This window comes from Lynx rufus, unplaced genomic scaffold (genome assembly GCF_022079265.1).
Source record: "Lynx rufus isolate CCGP_SWC_20201006 ecotype Redwood Valley unplaced genomic scaffold, mLynRuf1.p SCAF_16, whole genome shotgun sequence".
Lineage (NCBI taxonomy): Eukaryota > Metazoa > Chordata > Mammalia > Carnivora > Felidae > Lynx > Lynx rufus.
In genome coordinates, this window is record NW_025814830.1 from 44,931,520 (window position 1) to 44,941,308 (window position 9,789).

The 9,789-nt window shown below is 41.8% G+C and overlaps 1 protein-coding gene across 1 annotated transcript in view; it reads left to right on the forward strand.

The window, feature by feature from the left end:
* Nucleotides 1-9,780, forward strand: part of ST3GAL2 (ST3 beta-galactoside alpha-2,3-sialyltransferase 2) — a 60,747-nt gene extending 50,967 nt beyond the window's left edge. Inside the window, exons 7-8 of the transcript XR_006961901.1 lie at nt 8,462-8,665; nt 9,529-9,780. The gene's annotated coding sequence lies outside the window, so the exon portion shown is untranslated. The remainder of the gene's footprint in view (nt 1-8,461; nt 8,666-9,528) is intronic.
* Nucleotides 9,781-9,789: the final 9 nt, after the last annotated feature.

A 9,789-nucleotide genomic window follows, 5' to 3' on the forward strand; every position in this document is an offset into this window, starting at 1 on the left:
AAAAAAAAAAAGAAAGAGACTGAGTGTGAGTGGGGGAGGGACAGAGAAAGAGGAAGACAATCCAAAGCAGGCTCCAGACTCTGAGCTGTCAGCACAGAGCCCAACACGGGGCTTGAACCCACAAACTGTGAGATCATGACCTAAGCCGAAGTCGGAGGCAGTTGGCTTAACCATCTGAGCTACCCAGGCACCCCAGGGCATAAACATTTTTATACATAATGCTGTTGCACACTTAATAGGCTACAGTATAGTGTAAACATAACTTTTATATATACCAGGAAACCAAAAAATTCATTACACTCGCTTCATTGTGATACTTACTTTATTGCTGCAGTCTGTGACCCAACCTGCAATCTCTCAGAGGTATGCCTGTACCTTAAAATGGGTCTGTGGTCTTATTGGACCCACCATTAAATGAACTTGGGTCAGAGCTCCATCTATCATTTGCCATAATAAGCCTGACTCTAACTGGTAGACCACTTTGGTTGGATATGAGAGCTTGTATCTGATAACTCCTGAAGCTCTGGGTATTTCCCTTTCCCTAGTGCACTGTCACTTTGGGAAGTAGGTCCCTCAGGAAAGACATGGGGGAAGATTCAGGTTCCGCACCTGAGCTATGTCAGAGAGTCACTCCTCAAAGGACCCTGGAATCCTCTTGAAAAAGAGGCTCCATGTGTGACCTGAATTAGGTCTGGGAACTGGGTGAGAAGCTGTGAATCCCCAAGACTGTGACCCAGGCTCCTCAGCAATCTTTGAATTTCTGCTCCCATGCATGTTAAGCAGAACCTTAGTAGCCTGCTTGGCATCTAATTCCTAGAGATCCTAATGGTCCATTAACTATTGTCCCAAATCCTTGTAGGTCAGAACTCTAATTATCATCCTGTGGTCTGTTGTGGTAATGTGCCCACCACCACAAGTAGTAGGCACGTCTTTTTGGACTTTATCATGTTGGGATCACATCATTCTGACTTACACATGACAGCCAACAGAGTTCATCAAAGATGGCACACCAATCACTAATTTTTTTTTTAATTTTTTAAACCATTTTTGATGTGGGATATAATCAATATGCAGAAAAGAGCATAAAGATCAGCGTACTAAAATAGATAATTTCATGAATTATTTTTTTTAAAGCTCCATAATGGGAATTTATTTGGCAAAATTTATAGATAAATAGATAACATTTCTATGGTAAAGAAAAGCAACTTCCACTGCCATTTCATTATCAAAATGGACTGAGGAAAAGGAGAAGAGAGGTGGTTGAACATGTTATTTGGAAGAATTAGAAAAACTAGAATGTTGTATATTTTTCCAGCTTCAATGAGATATAACTGACATATAACATTGTGTAAGTGTATAAGGTATACAACATTGTGCTTTTATATGTGTATATATTCCAAAATGATTACCACAATAAGGTTAACACATCAGTCATCTCATATAATTAACATTTTGTGTGTGTGTGGTGAGAACTTTTAAAATCTCTCTTAGCAACTTTCAAATATACAATACAATATTGTTAACTATAGTCACCATGCTGTACGTTACATCCCCACAACTTATTTATCTTATAACTAGAAGTTTGTAGCTTTGACCACCTTCACCCCACCACCTCCTCCCCCTGGGAACCACCAATCTGTTTCTATGAGTTTGTTTTTTTTAAGATTCCACCTATTAAAAACAAAAAAAAAGATTCCACCCAAAGTGAGATCATATAGTATTTCTCTGTCTTATTTCACTTAGCAAAATGCCCTCAGTCCATCCATGGACTTTGTTGTTACAAATGGCAGGATTTCCTTTTTTATAATTAAGTAATACTCTATTTTATATGCCCCACCCCCACCCTCACACACCACCACATTTTCTTTTCCCATTTTTCCGTTGATGGGCACTTCGGTTTTTCTATGTCTTGTATATTGTAAAAAATACTGAATTGAACATGAAGGTGGAGATATCTCTTTGATTTCATTTCCTTCAGATAAATACCCAGAAGTGGAATTGTTAGGTTGTATAATAGTTCTCTATTCACATGCAAAAGAATGAAACTGGATCCCTGTCTTAAATCAGTCACAAAAATGATTCCAAATAGAGTAAGGACTTAAATGTAAGACCTGAAACCATAAAACCCCTAAAAGAAAATGTGGGTGAAAGCCCCTTGACATTTGTCTTGGCAATGGTTTTATGGATATGATACTGAAAGCACAAGCAAAATAAACAAGTGGGACCACATCAAACTATAAAACTGCTGCACAGCTAATGAAACATCAACAAGATGAATGACAACCTCTGGAATGGGAGAAGATATTTGCCAAACATATCTGATAAGGGTCTAATACCCAAAATATATAAGGAACTCCTACAACTCAATAGCAAATAATTAATTAGATAGATAGATAGACCATTTAAAAAGTGGGCAGAGGATCTGAATAGACATTTTTCCAAAGAAAATATTCAGATGGCTAAGAGACACATAAAAAGGTGCACAACACACTAATCCTCAGGGGAATACAAATGAAAACCACAATGAGTTATCCCCTCACACCTGTTAGGGTGGTTATTATCAAAAAGATGAGAGATAATTGCTGGTGAGGGTGAAGAGGAAGGGAGCCCTTGTGGTGAGAATGCAAATTGGTGCAGCCACTATGCAAAACAGTATGGAGGCTCCTTAACAAGTCATTTTCAGATGAACACTCATAGCCACCACCCAGGCTGTGGGAGTAGTCCAGAGGCCTCCCCACTCCATCTTCCTTGCCAAGCACAACCCCCTTCCTGTCTCTGAAGGTGATCACTGCCCTGACATTCATGTTCACTTGAGTCTATTTCTGGATACTCTGTTTCATTAGCCTGATTGCCTAGACCTAAGCCCATATGGAAACGTGGTTAATAATAAATATGGCCTCTCAAATCATTTAGGAAAAGAGGGATGCTTACATAAATTTTATCAGGATAACTAGATAACTATTTGGAAAAAGATACAATTACAGTCCATACCTTAAACCATTCACCAAAATGCCAAGTGAATCAGAACTAAATGTAAAAAAATAAAACCCTAAATATGGTAGCTCTTTGATTTACTAAAACAGATAAATTTCAGCTTTGTAGTTGGTTTTGGATTGGGATTTTTTTTCATGCTCTATATAGTTCCCTGTATTGCTAAAAATGGGAACTTTTTCATGCTGTTTGTGTGTTCCAAACATTTTGTTAAATTCCTTTTCTACTGATGTAATTGCCCCCATTTCATTTGTCCATAGGAGTTTATCCCTTATTCATTTTTTCCTTATAGGTTGTAGGGGTTGTGGGAAAGCTAGGTTACGTGCAATGTTTAATCATATACTTAGTAGACACCTTTTCCTTCCTTGGTTTCCCTCTGTCTCCACAGAGTAGGCTCTTCGTGATTGCTTATTTAACTCCTCTCTGTCATGATGGAGGCTTTTGAAATAATTCGGAATTGAAGATTGTTTTCAGAAATAGTAGATCAAGAAACTGCTTGGGAACTTTGTACATGGATGGGGCTTACCTGCTATCTGGGTGGCTGGCCAGGGAACCAGACATTCCATGGGGGTGAAGGGGTAAGGATGAGCTGGGTTATGTTACGGTAACAAATACCCCTGAAACTCCCACTGGCTCAAAACAGAAATGTTTGTTTTTCACTCAAGCCACATTTCCATCCCAGGGATCTTCACTCATCATGGTTACTCAAGGACCCAGATGGGTAGTGATACCATCTGTGGTGGATTTGTGGTCTCAGGGGCAGGGAAAAGAGAATCTGGCGAACCACAAACTGTCTCTTAATGTCTACTCACAATTCCTTGATGCCAAAGGAGTCCCATGGCCATGCCTGAGTTTAGCTGAGATATGAAACTCTTCTCTAGGTGAAGTACCGTGTGTGGATGAGCAATAATACAGTCTATAACACAGAGGGCTCTTCAGAGAGAAGTGCTTGGATGTATGGTTTGGACAGGGGCGGATGGATGCCTGGGAAGGGAAGGAAGGGGTTAAGTGTTTTACCCACCAGGGAACAGCTGCAGGCTGCCATTCAGCAGGCTAGGAGCTCCTTCCTGTAACATGTTTGGCAAAGTTAGGAACAATCCTTCTTTGCTAGGTGAGAGAAAAGATCGGATCCTAAAACTGTATTGAAAAATCAGGGGCGCCTGGGTGGCGCAGTCGGTTAAGCGTCCGACTTCAGCCAGGTCACGATCTCGCGGTCCGTGGGTTCGAGCCCCGCGTCCGGCTCTGGGCTGATGGCTCAGAGCCTGGAGCCTGTTTCCAATTCTGTGTCTCCCTCTCTCTCTGCCCCTCCCCCGTTCATGCTCTGTCACTCTCTGTCCCAAAAATAAATAAAAAACGTTGAAAAAAAAAAAGAAAAAAAAAAGAAAAATCAAAATATTGCAAGGAAAAGGAAAATCAAAACATTCTTTTCTGAGTGTGATTTAGGAATCAGTGCTCCTTCTCACCACCCTTCCAGAAAAATCACAGCTTCTGCAGCAAGTCTATGCCTGGGTGACAACCAACTCACAAAACTGCAAGAAGATGCCCCCTCTTCCCACTCTTGCTGAACCATGGCTATCAGGGCCAGCCTGTTCCTGAGAATACAGAATTAACACCTTTCATCTAACAACGGATTCTGTTCTTGAGCATAATACAGGCTCTTTATGGCAGCATGGTTTCCCTCCAGGGAGAAGGTAGAGAGAACATTTGGTGTCTGCATTCAGAGGGATCAGAGTTTAATCCTCCCTTTGCTATATACTCTTTGTCTTTTTTTTTTTACATAAAAAAATAATATATTCATTACAAAAATAATTCAAACATTTCATAAATATATAAAGTAAAACATGGAAGACTTCCTGCAGTATTTCATTTGTATTTATAACTTGTCATAAAATGGGTAAAGGGAACCATAGAAGGAAAGGGAACCCTGCCCACTTTGGACCACTGTTCTAGTCTCCCAGGCTTTGTCTCCAGAGCTCTTCCTGTGCAACCCATTTCCATACGCCCTTCCCTTCAAGGGAAGGGTCTGGAATCTCAGCTTTCTTTGCTATGAAGAATAACTAAGTTTTAAGACTTGAGCATACATCAAAAAAAATTTTTTAAGTATCAAAGTCACCTTAACCATGTGATCAAGATTAACATCACCAGTCTATACTTATATAAATAGATGATTCAATATATTAATAAATGGGGAAGAGACAAATCTCCCATGTAGAATTCCAAATAATTTATGTAGCTACTGTGCCCTCATGGAGGGGGAGCATGCTCCCCACTCCTTAGATGTGCGTAGTGACTTCCTTTCAAAGACTAAGGTATGGAAAGGAGGGGAGAAAGAGTAATTTTACAGTGGAAAAACCTAACACTACCTCAGCCAGCTCATCAAGGTCAACATTAGCGACCTTGCTGACACTGATGTCATGTTGATTGTGCCTTTGTTATGTGATGAAAATGAAAATTTACCTCTGTGGTCTTCCTTCAGACTTCCATGTTAGACTTTAAAGAGAAATCATTTTATTATGTGACTCTAATGAAATTTGGTTTGTGTTTTTATTCTTGCTTTAAAATGAGAGTATAACTAAGATTTTGTTTTTTTACTTTTTTAAGATTTTATTCTTAAGTAATCTCTACACTCAATGTGGGGCTTGAACTCATGACCCTGAGACCAAGGGTTGAATGCTTCACCAGCTGAGCCAGCCAGGTGTCCTCAAGAGTGTGTGTGTGTATGTATATATATGTATATTTTTTTTTAAGTTAAATATATATATATATATTTTTTTTTTCTCTTTTTTAGAGAGTGAGAACACAAGTGGGGAGATGGGTGGGCGGGGAGAGAGAGGGTAGGAGAGAAGGGGAGAGAGAGAGAGAGAGAGAGAGAATCCTAAGTAGTCTCCAGGCTCAGTGTGGAGCCTGACACAGGGCTCGATACCTCAACCCTGGGATCATGTCATGAGCTAAAATCAAGAGTCGGACTCCCAACCGACTGAGCCACCCAGGTGCCCCAATATAATTAGGATTTTAAATATAGGATTCCCATTTATTGAATTTATCTCAATGACTATCTTCCTCTTTTCCCAAATTTCTAATATTTTTTTATTGCTGTCCAGTGGTATGCTGGTGAATTGTCTCTCTAAAAACAAATAAAACCCTGATTTGTTTAAGTAGGCTCCATGCCCAACGTGGGGCTTGAACTCAGGACTCTAAGATCAAGAATCACAGGCTCTACTGACTGAGCCAACCAGTCAACCCAAGCAATTTGTAGTTTTTGCTCATTTCTGTGGTAAACACACCCAAAATGGCCAGTTTCAAATTAACAGTGACTTACTGCTTGTGTGAGTTTCAGCATGCCACTGTTTTTGTCTAAATTTACTTTAAAAAAAAATTTTTTTTTAAACGTTTTATTTATTTTTGAGAGAGAGGGAGAGACAGAGCATGGACAGGGGAGGGTCAGAGAGAGGGAGACACAGAATCTGAAACAGGCTCCAGGCTCTGAGCTGTCAGCACAGAGCCCGAAATGGGGCTCGAACTCACGGACCGCGAGATCATGACCTGAGCCGAAGTCGGCCGCTTAACCGACTGAGCCACCCAGGCGCCCCACTTTTTTTTTTTTTAATGTTTATTTATTTTTGAGAGGGGGGCAGGGGAGGGGCAGAGAGGCAGACAGAGAATCCAAAGCAGGCTCCAGGCTCCGAGCTGTCAGCACAGAGCCCGACATGGGGATCAAACCCACAAGCTGTGAAATGATGGACCTGAGCCGAAGTCGGGCACTTAACCAACAGAGCCACCCACGCACCCCCAAATTTACTTCTTAATCTTATGGTCTTTTTTAGTGTAATGTATTCTTTCTCTTTGAGCCTTCGAACATACTTGAAGTCTTTTATCAGGGTATTCCAAAAAAGTAGTTTCACCCAGGGTGAATCTGTTTTGACATTATTTGCACTCTTTCTTTGCATAGATTTCTTCCCCTGACAATCCACAGGTGAGTTTAGCAGTTGGCTCCATGCAGCTCCTGCCGCTTTGGTCTTTATTCTAGAATCAGGTCTGCTGACATTCAGTAATCTGGGAATATCACAGAGCAGGCAGTCAACAGGATTGTGTCAATTACCTGTTCTAAATTGGGGGTGGGTGGGTAGTCCAAGTCCTCCCGCCGTCTGCCTGGGTCTGGGTCTTAATAAAAGTCTGCCATCCAGTGGGTGTGCAGGCTGGGTTCTGGTCCGGCTCCCTCCCAGCAGTGAGCCTGACTTTGGTTCCGGTCTTGCATGCGGTGCTTCCAGTACTCTCTACTCCATAAGCCCTAACAGCCAGTAGCTTGTTTCTGCAGTGGAGCCCAGCAAGCTTTTGGCTTCAGCCCTGCCTCACTACTTTGCATTTTTACTCCATTGCTGGTCCACAGAAATATTCATCTTGTTTTGGGGTCAGTGTGTTTTCTGTTTTCTGGCTTTTACCTTTTCTAGATCACTGTTGTTTGGGGGCCAAAGTGGGCATCACTTAACTGGAACACTGGTGCTCCACCTGGACTCCTCCACCTCCTCACCCTTCCCTCCTTCCCTTGCCCTATCTCCCTTGAGTACCTCTTCTGCCCTCTTGTCCCCTACCTCTCTGGAATCTTGCTCCCCTTCTCACCTACCTTTCTCTTCTGAACCCCAGCTTGCATCCGCCCCTCACACACTTGCAGGCACTCTGTGCCTGCGCCTGGTGACACCTGCACGGACATCGAGCCTTTCATTCACTTACATCCACTCCTAATGGACCCTTTGTATTCTGAACCCCTCAGTGGCGAGGACACCCATACCCACAGCCCATATCCATAGCTGTGCCACCCAACTGCTCTTAAGGCAACCATAATCACTTGGCAGCAAGCAGGGGAAAACATTTAAAGACCTACAAGAACTTAGAAAATTTACTGCCACTACAGGAAACATGAGTAAATAATAATACAGGGAGGAGTACAGGATAAATTGGGATTTATGTTCCTGGGATGAGGAAAGCTCTCCTAGCCATGACAAGAAATCCAGGTTTCTTAAAAATGAAATCTGAGGAACATTAAACTTTCATGCAATATTAGAAAAAAACCCCAATTTGTAAAGACAAACTAGGAAAACATTCACCGAAGTCTAATTTCCTTAAAATAGCGGTGGCTTAAAATCATTAAGGATTTGACAATCCGATAGTAAAATGATGAGGCAAGAGCAGGCAACCCCAAAAGACAAAAGACAAATACCCAGGAAACTGAACACTTGCCAATCCTCACTAAATACAAACAACAAAAAACAATGATGTAATTTCTTTTTGCTATTCAGACTGGCAAATTTGTAAAAATTGAGAATATAGAGGATTGGCAAGCAGGTAAGAACATAGAGGTGTTTTTAGATCACTGCAACAATGTAAGTTGGTAAAAACTTTTCGGCAGGGGACATCGGGAAGGTATTAAAATTTTAAATGTCCCCACTCTCTGACCCAGCAACTGTACTTCCAGGAATAGATCCTCCAGCAACCTTCACAGGGCAGAGGTGAGTGAGGCTGGGCACTGTGGCACCGTGGGCAGCACAATACAGTGGAACCTTGCCATGCCTGTCACTAGAGAAGCCATGAAATAAATGCTGGGGCAGCTAATGCTCAATGACGCCATCATCCAAAGAGACATCTGCGTGCTTGCACGTGTCACATGTCCAACATACCGGTAAGTGAAGTGGTAGGGTGCACAAGAGCCTGAATAGAATGTTCACATTTTTGTACAAGAGAAGTGGATATGTGGCGCCTGGGTGGCTCAGTTGGTTAAGCGTCCAACTCTTGATTTTGGCTAAGGTCATGATCTTATGGCTCGTGGGACCAAGCCCCGCATAGCACAGAGCCTGCTTGGGATTCTTTCTCTCTGCACCCACCCCCCTCACTTGCACTCAGACTCTCTTTTAAATAAACATTAAAAAAAAAAAAAAAAAAAAAGATGGGGCGCCTGAGTGGTTCAGTCTTGGTTAAGTGTCCGACTTTGGCCTAGGTCATGATCTGACGATTCGTGGGTTCAAGCCCTGCAATGGGATCTCTGATGACAGTTCAGAGCCTGGAGCCTGCTTTGGATTCTGTGTCTTCCTTTCTCTTTGCCCCTCTCCTGCTCACACTCTCTCAAAAATAAATAAACGTTAAAAAAAAATTTTTTTTAAGTGGATATGCAAACAGAAGGAAATATATCAAATGTTCACCAAAATGCTAGCAATGGTTGTCCCAGAGAGGTGGAGACAGAGAGCACTTGTACTTTATATATGTGTGTATACACACACACACACACACACACCTTTTTTAATGAGCATATATTAGTCTAATAAGCAGAAAAATACAAATAAAAACAAATCATGATTAGTAAAGCCTTTCATAATTACTTTAAAATTTCTTAACATAATGATGGGTATAACTCGAATTTCTCTGTCCTTATTCATATAGGTGATGTATGAATTAAAGTAACCAATAGGCCCAGTATTATGGATAAAGAAAGAGCAGAGTTTTAACTTGGTCATAACTTCCTTTCCAAATTCTCCTGCTCATCTCCAGGCATGGTGTGACACCCACCGATAAGAATCAACTCACTTGGCCAGGTGCATGTCAGAAACGCACCTGGTCTCCCCTGGCTGCCATGACTGACTCCCAGTGCCTGAGCAGACACAGCAACCACAGGAAAGGGAAGTCCCAGATTCTCACAGGATTCGTCTACCCTTGCCAGACCAAGTCCTCTGAAGATTCGCTGATTTCCATGTCTCTCTCCAAATCGGAGGTTTACAATGTGCTCACCCAGAGAGAAGCAGGGACATCCTC